Source organism: Trachemys scripta, chromosome 7 (genome assembly GCF_013100865.1).
Source record: "Trachemys scripta elegans isolate TJP31775 chromosome 7, CAS_Tse_1.0, whole genome shotgun sequence".
Taxonomy (NCBI): Eukaryota; Metazoa; Chordata; order Testudines; family Emydidae; genus Trachemys; species Trachemys scripta.
Window position 1 is genome coordinate 13,107,983 of NC_048304.1, and position 12,758 is coordinate 13,120,740.

The window sequence follows — 12,758 nt, forward strand, 5'->3', positions numbered from 1 at the left end:
GAAATAATGTCCTATGCCCAGAACTATTGTGCCTTTGTGAAGGGAGATAGGAGGGGAAAAAGGATGAAGGTTTTCTGTTAAACAGAAGGTAGGGTAGGCCTGTGGACTATCCCCAGTGGGACAATGGAACACGAGCAGTAAATATTAGATCAGTATTTCAACCTGTGCCTAGTGGAATGGGACACTCAGCATTCTTTGTGGCTGTTAGTTCAGCCATGATCATTGTGTCTCTATAGTGTGCTATGGGCTATTGTCGCAATACAAGATTATATTAATGACAATTCGGAGGCTTACCCAACATATATTTTCAAAGGAGACAGACGAGATTATAGTAAAGAGCAACAAAGAGTCCTGTGGCACCTTGTAGACTAACAGATGTATTGGAGCATAAGCTTTCGTGGGTGAATACCCACTTCGTCAGATGCGTCTTTGTTGTTTTTTACAGATCCAGACTAACACGGCTACCCCTCTGATTATAGTAAAGAGAGGCTCTTTAAATGTTTACTGGAAAATATAAGGATTTAAATCAGGAAGTGAATAATGCTAAGCAGCTTTCAGCTGCCTTAATTAGAAATAGCATTGCTCTTAATCTTAAGAATGAATTTATGGAAAATCAATTAGAAAGTAAAAATTGAAGATTAGATAGTGTTAAAAGAAGAAAGAGATCAATAGCATCAACACTATTATCAGGATATAGGAAGCATTAGAGAACTTACTTGATAAGTTCACTTTTGACAGTTAAAGTATTTTGTGACTCTATGAGGTTTCTGAGCAACATGTGATCACTATGCACCACCGTGGTGATATTTGTAGAAAATGAGGGTGCTTACCAAAGTAACTACTTTTATGAATACATGGCCCTTACAGATCCACATTAAAGGCTCAAATGCCCTGCAATGTGAAGGTGGAACACAGTCCTCTCCTCCCCAATGTTTTTCTAACAGATTCCACTGCTTGGTGGCAGGCAATCTGATTTCACAGTGGGAGCCTGTGGTGGCAATGCCATGAGGGAAATCATTTATCATATAGTCTTCTGTTCATGACTAGGTCATGTCACAAGGATTAAAAAATGCCATATATATTTATAATATGGGTTGTCAACCTTTTAATTGCAATGTACTGCCCTCTCATTTGAGGGGTCATGAACAGGTCCACAGTCAGTTGTGAACCTCCCTCTCTTTATGTCTAGATGGAAAGTGAGTCCTTTTGTAAAATGGGCTTGCAGTATGAAAAAGGTCAAAACCCACTGATTTAGATCACTGAGCGTAACAACTCCTGAAACCAACAAATCAAACCGACATTCAAAGATAACATTAATATGCTTACAATGGAGGTTTCTAAAATAAGTGTTCAAGCATAAACTGTGGGTTACCATTGATAAAACTGACTTTTTTCCCTCCCACCCTGACTATTAACATACTCTGAGGTTACCTGATCTTCTGTTGTTGTTTTAGTTTGGTTTTTGTTTATCATAATATCTGTTTTCCATGATGTTGAAAAAGAGTTGTTTTCTGTAGAAGAAAATTTTAAGGACTCTGATCTTCAATTTTCTTTTTTTTTTTAGGTATCTTCAAGATTTTAAATAATTGATCTTGATTTAATTGACTCATTTTCTGATATTCAAATGCAGTTCATATAGATTTATAAATAAATTATACCAGGACTTTTATTTCCCTTGTGCTGATTTTTTTTTCCATCAAGACCATCGGACTAGACATACATTACAAGTAATGGTACCAATAATATAGTATTATATACATTGCTGTATTACTTGTTTCTATTTAAACAAATTAGCCATATGATGCAGTTAGTGACGAACACTTAGATTGACAATTATCCAGTCTCTTCTATTACTAGTTAATTAAGACAAAGAGCGAATATCTTTTATATTGGATCAACTTCTGTTGGTCTTCCATCTCTCTCATATCTTGACACCAACATGGCTATAATAACACTGCAGACAGCAATAATTAATTGAGGACTTTTGCTGAAATCTCACTCAACTGTCTTTTTTTAGATGAGTTTTCCTCATGCTATTTAAAGTGAGAATACTAGATTTCATTGTGAGCCACATCCTACTTGCTTTACTCAAGCTAGTGGACCTATTGATGTCAATGAAATTTCCCACATGCCCAAAATAAGGTGGCTCCAGTGCAACACGTGTAACTCTCTATTTTAGATTTTCTTTAAAATAGTTACACATAAAAGTTTTCAAATGTACAGCAATGATGACAAGAAACACATTGATATATTATACATGAATTAGCAACCCACTGTGGCATTGTAGAACCAATCTGCACTAGGGATTGCTCAAAGCTACAGTGTCCACATGGGAACTGGAAGCATTGTATCTCTGGGTGGCACAATGCCTTCTGGAGCACTCTGAGAAAGCATCCTGGTGCCCTGCACTCTTGTGGATGCGTATCTGGGCCAATCAGAATCTGACCCTAACTATTTTTGTAGCCATGCTGAAGTCAATGAACCTTCTTACATGAGAAAAGAAGATGACTAAGAAATAGCAACAAAGGTAGGCATGAGTCTAAAGTCCCAGTCCTGCAAAGCTTTGATCATGTGAGTAGCCTCATCGTTTGCACTGGAGCTAACTCATGTGAATAAAAACCATTGAAGTGTGAATGATGGCTCCCATCTTCGACAATATAGCAGGGAACTCCAAAACTAAAATCATGAACTGCTACAGCTTAAGCTAAGGATCCAGGTTCTTTAGATGGATGCAGTAATAGAGACTCATATCCTCTGTGAATCAGGCACAAAGGGAGATCTGTACCATATACTATAACAGAAGTGAGTTATATGAGTAATTTGCACTGCAGAAAAAAAAATAGGTAACAAATAACCAGTCTCTAATCACAGATGGTAGAATTGCTTATTGCAAATTTTAACGGTGAGCTTTTTCTGAAAACTGCTGAGTTCACAATTTTTGGTCACATTTCCCTGTGAGGAAAATTGCATTGTGATACATCATGTCATGATCTATCATACGCTCTAAAGCAAAGAAGAAACCGGAGCCCAACGTGGTGTATCACAAATCAACACATCTCCACAGAAATGTGAGAAAGTCTATTGATTTTTCCTCAGCAGGATTTCCAACTTGTAAAGTGCTCTTACTTTTAATGACTTAGCATTCATTGTATTATTCAATAATGGCCTATAATTATATCAGTAATATTTGGGATTATATAATGAGAAAACGTTTATGGAAAAAAAATCAAAAGTTCAAGAAAGCATGAAATTGCATTAATTCAGATGAACTGTTAGTAATTATGCAAGGTGATACATTTGCTTTAATTGTCTGTAACAATCATATATTAAAATGCTCTTATTTCCTTGTTTGCTCGTTAGTAGTACAGGGCTGTTCAATATTCATTCCTAAAATAGGTTAATAGAGTTTTATTTTCTCTAATTATAACAAACAAGACTTTTTTTCTTCTACTAAGCTATTGGCAATAAAGCAACATCATTTATCACCAGATCACCAAATCTCATGCACCAAATCAGTGTTGTTTTATCATCTTCATATAAATACACCAAGAGTATCCCTTGCATGGAATCCTTAACATACTGTTGCATCAGATCAACTTTGCTGCATGACCTGAGTCAGTTGCCCAAACAGTGGTGTAAGTGACAATGACTCTAATTAATGGACACCCAAAAAGAACTTGGTGTTCTGGCTGGTGTAATGGAAAGTTCAGTGGACTACTGCATATATTGTGCAGTCTGAAAGTCAGGAAACATGCATAAGGTGGAAATACATGCGGGTCCTTTCTGGTGCAGTGGTAAGATTGGTTTCTGAGCACTGCCTTTCTGAAACAGTGTCCTGCACTAGCAAGTTGGTTCAAGGATCCACAGAAAGGCCAGATCTACATTCCTCTCTAAATGCCAAATCCATTGTTTGTCCAGTATGCAAGAGGTAATTTTTTCTCAGTGAAAGAAATAATTGCAAAAGTCCTGTCCTCTATTGCTAGGCTTAAATGTGAGATCAACAGTGTTGGATAAAATAAAACACTTTCTGAACCTTGGCCCATTTTTAGAATTCATAACTAAACAATTTTGGGAACTTGTGAAATATTTGGATCAATGTTTTCTTTATGAGTTGGTCCTCTTATCTTGAAAAAAAGAATATGATGATTCCCTCTCCCTCTCCCTGCCCTCCCTCCCCCCCCCCCCCATAGTTCTACTTTCTTACTTCGTGTTTCTGGCCAGGATTGCAACAAGAAATCATGGAACGCCATGATAAACGCTATCCTCATAATGTTCCCAGCTATAACTGGGAGCAGAAGTGATGGAAATGTCAAAAAACATTGTGAAACAACCACTTCCTGTGACATTTTTAACCCAAATTTACCAACTCAGGGGGCCTAGATATTTCTGATCGTTTTTTTTTTCTTTTTTAATAAGCATCCCAACTGAACCCAAAACTATGAACATTCTGAGGCTCAGCTGTCTCAACTTAAATCATGCAATTCCTATTGATAGTATAACATCGACAGACCCTGGTTGTCGTCAGGCAGGATCAAACCTGGACTCTCTGAAGCTTACCTCTTCTGCATGAGCTACAAGCCACATGAGTCAAGGTTAAGGTTATAGCAGACTCTAGATCAGTGGTTCTCAACCTGTGGCCCAATCAACACACAGCTGTGGCCCATGTGACATCCTTGAGCCATACAGGTAGTATTGGATGCATCCCACATAACACATTACAGGCTACATATGCGACCCACAGTGGTAAACAGGTTGAGAATCACTGCTCTAGATGGTCTATGTGCTACTAGAGCGGGCCAGAGTCCCTCACCAACGAGGCATGGGTTACAATAGCACTATTTATCACTCACTTGGCCTGAGCATCATACACTGAATTTAATGTATTGCAAAGTGTGTGTCAGTACTTCATTGGCCTTGATGCCTGTTCTGCTCCTACTTCACAGAATACACAGTTTTATTATTTTCTGCACATTGCCCTCACCATGGTATCAGAACACCACATATCTGTAAGCAAGCATGGCAGATTCTGGTATATTTATGTCTATTCAAGGCACCTAAGAGCACTTTAAGAGCAGGGAATTAATTATTAATAGTGTGTTGGCCATATCAGTTGCCAAGACCCACTAAAGAATATGCTCTGCCCCATATTTAAAAAAAAGAGAGAAATCAGCTGTATGATGTGGGCTAAAAATGGAGGTGGGAAATAGGGGTGTTTGTGGGATTCAGAGTAAGACTAGATGGAGGGGGTTTTATCTAGAACAAACATTTGGATTCAGATCAGGGGATAGACAATCAGCTAAGAGCCAGACCAGTTCATGTTTTACTTGAACTGGTTCACCCTTCCCTACCTACCAGCTTCTGTCTGAAAGGTGAGGATTCTGCCATCTCTGTCTCTGGCATTTTAAAATGCATGTAAAAGAAAGGAATAACACTCCACCACCCTGAAGAATGATGTCTGATTAAGTTGCAGATTGGGAAGTGTCCCAACTACCCTTATGTAATTTATATAGCTTTGACCTTACCATACATAGATAATATTAAATTATTTCCTACTCCTGATGGGATTTTGACACCCACTGTACACAAATGCATCATCTCCCCACATCCAGTCTCACACATTGCATTGTGACATGTTAGGATGCACTGTTGTGTGACTTAAAAGAAATTACTCCATCACTTTATTTTAAAAGACGTTTACATTAAATAAATATCAAGCATCCTGTAGATAAAAATAAAAATAGTTATAAACTCCTGGTCCAATTAGCATTCATGGTAGTGGTTGGCATTAAACACTTTAAGAAAAAAGACTTTGGGAAATAGTCTCCTTTCAGTGATTGATCATCAGTCCTTTTAATGCAGTAGCATGAGCACATTGAGCAGGAAATGTTTGTGTATATTACATTAGTACATTTCTCCAGATATCATCATTCATCACCTTAACTAAACACTTCACTGATCACTATGGATTTGCTTATCTCCTGCTAACTGCAGTGCAGTACTTAGCAAAACCGCTCTGGTGTTCACTCTCCTCTAAAATACTATTCATTTTACCTTCTCCTTTTACTTGTAATTGAATATCCAGATTTAAGAATCACAGGCCATATCCTCAGCTGGTGTAAATCAGTATAATTCTGCTGACTTTGACAGAGCTATAACAATTATACAAACTTCCTTCCCATATTTATACCCCATGCAAATCTGGAAACTCCACTACCTCAAATTTTTCAACCTATATCAGAAATGGTCCTGTCAGCTGCTAATTTGGTTTCCACTGGGTAACATATGTTTTTCCTGCTCTAAGCATATATCTCTCTTGCTGAGGTCTGCAAATGTTCCCTACTGAAGATGATGACTTGCTGCCACACACAGCTGAGTCCATATATTTCCACACTTCACTGTGAAGAATCACTTATTCACCTGAGTGTTTTCTTTGTCTACAGGACCTCATTATTACATTTGACTGATTAATTGTGCCATACCAATAGTAATCTGCCAGCACACACAGTTCTGAAAGGGGGATTATTTTTTTGACTTGCAGCTCATAGTACAATGCAGTTTGTGGCAACTCATTATTCACAAAGGGAGAGAAATGCAGGCAAAGAATGGAAGGCATTATAGAGAAATAGGTAATAACTTATTTATAGATTTCTGCAGAAAGTCTATAGTTAGCAAAATATACCATCTGTTACATATCCACACTATTCCTAAGTGCATATTAGCAATCTAAACACATGCCAAACACCTGATCTTTGCTATCTTATTTAATACTCTTCGTGACAGGCAACATTATGTTTTATTAGGTTATGTCATGTTATGTTATAAAGTTATGCTAGGTAACACAATAACAAAGAAGGCAGTGTGGTTCTGCTGCTGTTACTATAAATGTTCCTGTTGAGTCAGATTTTCAAAGGAGTTCAACACCAAACAGCTTACCTTTAGTCACTTATATCAGTGGGCAGACTTTCAAAACAGTTCAACTCTAGAGCTGATTGGAAAATTGGGTGGTTGAGGAGGGAGGTATCCTCAGAAAAAAATGACAAAAACTAAAATACATTTGTTTTTACATGGAAAAACTAAAAAAACAAAAACTTTTGGCCAAAAATTGAACATATTCAGCCAAACTGTTGGATTAGGAAACACAGCTGTGCTGCCTCATGGGAGTTGTGGTTCAGGTGCCTCATGCCGCCATTCTTTTCCATGGGCTGGGTTCCCTGGCTAGACTATACCTCCCAGTCTCCTGCTGTCACAGTGCATCATGGGAGTCCCTGGCTGCTATGCATCATAGGAGGTGTAGACTGGTTGAGGAAACTGGCCCATAGAGAAGAATGAGGCACCTGAGCTACAAATCCCATGAGGCATTTATCAATATTTCCCCCCTCATTTTCCAGGGATTCTAGGGATTTTTCTGAAAATTTGGTATTTTCTGTAGAGAGCAGGGGTGGGGTTTTTTTGTTTTTTTTTTTTTCCAAAAAAGTGTCATTTAACCAATTTTCCATTAGAAAACAGTTTAAGCGGAATTTTTTTTTTTTGACTAATTCTATTAAGCACTCACTAAGTGTCCATTGGTTTTAATGGGAGGTGCTGAGCACCTCTACATGATTTGGCCACTTCCTTTAGGTAACCAAATGGAACTTAAATTCGTTTGAAAACCTGTCCCCAACTGTGGTGAGTGCTGCACACTTTGGCCAATAATGTCAGTGAAATAGGCAAGATTCCTGCCCAAGGATTTTGGCACATCACTTGTAGATCAGGTACGGAAGATAATTTCTTACCACATCAAAATTAGTCCTACTAATTGGGAAACAAAGGAGTTTCTGGGACTTAAAAAAAAAACATCACTGTTGCACTATTGATATTTTAATCAGTGGTGGAGTCTGTGATTTTAAATGAAAAACAAGGGGAAATCAATTTCTTAAGGAAAGGTAAAGGGTGGATGCAAGACAGATTACTGTAGCCCCACCAGACAAAAGTTTCTCCTTACAGTCTCCTGCTTTCTAGCAAATGAATCAATTTCCAGAGTCACAGGCGCCCACTTTTCAAAGTGCCAGGGGGAAGGGGTGCTTGACCACTGGCCTCGCCTCAGGCCCCACCCCACACCTTCCCCCAAAGCCCCACCCACGCCTTGCCTCTTCTCGTCCTGCTCAACCCACACCCCACCTCTTCCTGCCCCTGCTTCACCCCGCCCCGCCTTTTCCTGTCCAGTTCCACCCTCGCTCCTCTCCCCTCCCCCCACCCCGAGGCTCCTGAACGCTGCGAAACAGCTGATTGCAGTGGGCGGGAGGCGCGAGGAGGGAGGGTGAGGTGCTGATCCGTGGGACCCGCCAGTGGGTGGGAGGTGCTGGGGTGGGGGAGAAGCCGATAGGGGGGCTGCCCGTGGGTGCTCAGCACCAACCATTTTTTCCCCATGGGCCTTTTGTCCAGAGTGATGTGTAATATTACTGGCAGAGATCTAAGGACAGCAGTGCAAATTTGGTTAATTTTGCATCTTTGTGAAAACATTTTTCACAGTATTGCTCTCCTCACCCTCCCCCTTACCCCAAGCTTCTTTTACCAGCAAAATCTTGTTCTTAGCAAAAATGTGAATCTACGATTTACAGTACTGGAAGGGGATTGGAAGCCATTGACTAAACTACGTACATTTTTCAGGGTGTTTTGTTTTATTTTATTCTGTTTTATGAAAAAAATAAAGCCTTGTCTTCTCTTTGCACAGTAGCAAAAGGGAGGAAAGAATGTGCTCAGGAGAGGGATTTCTGCTGGTTTTTATTACTAATGCATAAACCTCAAAAGGTTTGGTTTATTTCATCCCTGAGGTAATCTGACAGTTTGAAACTTTGTAGTTGTAGCTGTGTTGGTTCCATAATATTAGCGAGACAAGGCAGGTGAGATAATATCTTTTATTGGACCAACTTCTGTTGGTGAGAGACACAAACTCTCAAGACACACACAGCTCTTCTTCAGGCCTGGGAAAGGAACTCTCAGTGACCTGGGAGATGGAACAGTTTGTTTAACATAAGTAGTTAGCACATACGCTATTCAAGGTAGAGTGGCCCACTAACACTTCTGCAGCCATAGGACAAAAACGGGGATTAGTGGGTTACAGATTGCCATAAATCCAGTGTCTCTGTTCAGTCCATGTTTTTTACTGTCTAGCAGAGTTAAGCTCCCAGGCTTGTCTTTTGAAAATGTTGTGCAGGTTTGAAACTTTGTGAGGGTTTCTGATCCTTCTTTTATTGAAGACAATGAGAGGTTTTTTCCCCCACAGTGTAATCGGGTCTCTTCTCCTAAACCCTAAACTCTGAAATTTGGAATATTCAGGCCTAAATGATCTCCAGATGTTATGGGTGACATTTAAAGTCTGTGGCATTGTTCTTATGAGGTTCTATCCAATCCTCACAAAAGCACTTCCTAGAGGTGTTTACACACATTCTAAACACTAGTTTTTCACAGCAGCCTTCACAGGCCATCACCAATATCTTCATAGCAGTTTTGGGAAAGACCTTATGCGACTTGATTTTTTGCTATGTTCTAATAAGCACACAGTACTCTATGAGGCACTTATGCCTATATCAACCAAGTCACCACTAAGGCCTATGCACTTGTGTTCTTTCATGCCATTGCCTGACTTTGGGTCCAGGTGTAAGTGGGTGCTATGCACCTACTAATCTCCCTTCCCAAGAAGATGGGTAGTGAATTGATAAGGACCTGTAGCAAATTGTTGACATCTTGGAGAAAAGGGAACAGGCATAATCCAATGACTCTATTATTACTTCCTTCATTTATATTGTATTAACTTTTCAGAACAAGTAGACATGTTTATAAAAGGATTAAAAGACTGGGTGTTTAGATATTACACCAAATAAATAAAACTATAAGAATCTGTTAAGTTTGAGTGAGGCATACAGAATCATGCCATTCTTGGTTTCCTTTCTGTTTGTGGTAGTGAATACAACATACTATATGCTCCTTTCCTTTTTGTCTTTTTCCCCCATAGAATACTTAGACTCCAACCCAGAAAACTAGCAGGCAGGAAATTAAAGGGACGTCATATATCTTAAAAATGTTTTTCCAATGCATTAACAGATACCTTCAATTGTCACCATAACAGAGTGTAGAAAGTGTCATGAGGTGTTGCAGCTCCCTAATTCAATTCATCCACCTCTGAATAGACAATATCTGCACAGGAGACCAATATACAAGAAGAGGGAGAGTAGGAAAAAAATAAAGTCAGTTGTGTAAGGTTCATCTAAAGGGAGCGATTTCAGGTATTGATAAGCAAGAGCTGAGCCTGTCCAGGTAGTGACTACTACTGTTTTGAGTAGATGAGGCTGGGGTTGTTTTTTTTTGTTTTGTTTTGTTGTTTTTTGTTTTTATTATTGTTTATTAAATTCTCTGCCTCCTGGCTCAGGAAGTTACCCAGTTGTTGAAAATATGGGGAGAATAGTGTTTGTTTGTGGAAATTGTGAACAGATACAATCCTGAAACTGAATCTGAACAAAATTGTCACTATTTTTACCACTTTGAAAAAGTTAGTTTGGTGCAGGATTGACCACCCTGGAGGCAGAATTCTTCTAGCTATTGACTAGGTGCAACACAAGCAAAGGGATCATTCTCATCTAAGCCTTGCCAACATACCTACATCTACCAATGTGCCTCCATCTTGGACTGGAAGGACCTTCTGTAGGGATGAGATATGATTTCAGTGTTCCTGACCCCTTTAATCCTGAGCCTCCTTCATGTCATTTCCAGAATTCAGGACCCCTAATCATTTGGAACCCTTGTCACTCTCCTCCCCTCATTTAAGCTAAGGGACTGTAAACTTTAATGCCTCAGCTGATCAAACTGCTGTTGAACCACATGAAGAAAAAAGTATTATTTGAGAAAGCAAGGTCTCAAACTGAACTTTCTAGATAAAAAACAGCACTTTGAATCTCCCACCCAAATCAGCCAACAGTGAGTACAGATTGCAAAACACAAATACAATACGTTCCTTAGGGGAAACACTGGAAGAGCCCCAAGTTGCAAAGTTGTGTAATAAATGGTAAGCACAGATATAGACTCCTCCATTTCTTCTGGTTGTCCACTAGGTATTACCTCATTCTTATCTGCACCAGCTTGGTCTCATCCTTAACCTCATAATTAGATGTTAGGCAAGACTCTTGACAGCAGGTGGGATTGAAGAGACTGACATATAGAACTAGAGGGTATTGCATATTGATGACATCATAGTTCATGAATTCTAGCTAGCTATATAATGATCCCCTACACACACTGGGAACTGTCCAATCCTGTGGAATCATCAATGTGAGAGCCCAAAGAGAAGTTGAACAATTGGTCACTATTACCGTCTACATCTTCTCAAAAAGAAAAGAACAGAGCCATTTAAATGTGACTCCACTTCCTCATTTTAAGGTCCACAAATGTGTCAAAGAACTCCAAAGGGTTAGTGCTATCACAAGCAGCTGACAAATACAAAAGAAACAGCACAGATATGTGATCTTCTTTGCCTGCTGACCACCACAATCAGCATCGTCTCCATGTTATAGCATTGCTTAAAGCCAAAGTGGCTATGGTAAAACCTGAGAACTCCATTAGATTCTTGACCAATTCCACCAGAGCCTTCTTGATTATCCTTCTCAGCAAAAGAAAGGTAAAAAAAAAAATACGAAGATATCTTTAAGAGACTGTCATTGTCTGGGAAGGCTCTTATAATCATCTCTTTCAAAGAAAATTGTATGTCTCCCCCAGAGACAGCTCATGGAAAAAATTTCCAACAATATCGCCAGCAACTTTCTGATGGCCTTCACTAGCCAAGAAGGACATGGATTCAATCTGCAGGTCATAACAGAAAACTTCCTTATCATCACCAGCATATCAGCAAGTGACATTGGCAAAAATTCAAAACAAAAGTGACTGCAGGAGCAGACAGCCTGGGCCAAATCTGAGCTAATTTAGCCACAAAATAATCTGATTATTTCTCACAGTGAGAAACAGTTGACTCTGTCACTGGATACAAATGACCTGAATTAACCCTGACATTTAACAGCTCCATTAACAAAGTCCTCTGACACATCTATCTCCCTGTGCAGTTCTAAAAAAAATAAAATTGAAAAAAAAAAAAAGGTTTAGCTCATAGGGGAAAAAAGCAAACACAGTTATTATTTACCTGATTTCTTGTAGATTATAAATTTGATTTGCATGACACTATCTACAGGTCTAAATTTCCATGCCTAACTGGACCTAAAGGTACTTTTCAGAGTGTGAACGTAAAACCCTTGTGGTAAGAAAAATAAAGCAAACAATATGTGAAATTATATGGGATAGACAGCTCTAGGAAGGAGATGATATATCCTGTTATATTTTATTAAAACACAGTTTGAATGAAAAAAAAAAAAGCATTTGATACAGCCCCTGCCATAAGGCACTCTGACATGAAAGTAATGAATCTCAGCATTTTAAATGAGAGCTTTTGGAACAAAAAGAAAACCATTGGCTTCGGTGGAGTTTTTTGGAAGATACATCTGCTATGTTATCTTTTGTCATTAGAGTCACATTATTAACGGGGAACCACACTGAGAAACTTATTATCCTCACTTTTTTAATAAGCAATGAAACAGAAGGGTAGATTCTTTTCTTGATGTATATTTATAGCTACAGTTAAAAGAAACTGACAATTAGCCATAGAAATTACACTTAGGGGTAGGTTATACTACCATAATGAATCTCCTAGTGTCCATTTATTTGTCTCCTGTAAAGCTCTT

General features: G+C 38.9%; 1 protein-coding gene across 2 annotated transcripts in view; it reads left to right on the forward strand.

Moving 5' to 3' along the window:
• CNTN6 (contactin 6) overlaps positions 1-12,758 on the forward strand; it is a 220,575-nt gene that overhangs the window by 106,723 nt on the left and 101,094 nt on the right. The window lies entirely within an intron of this gene.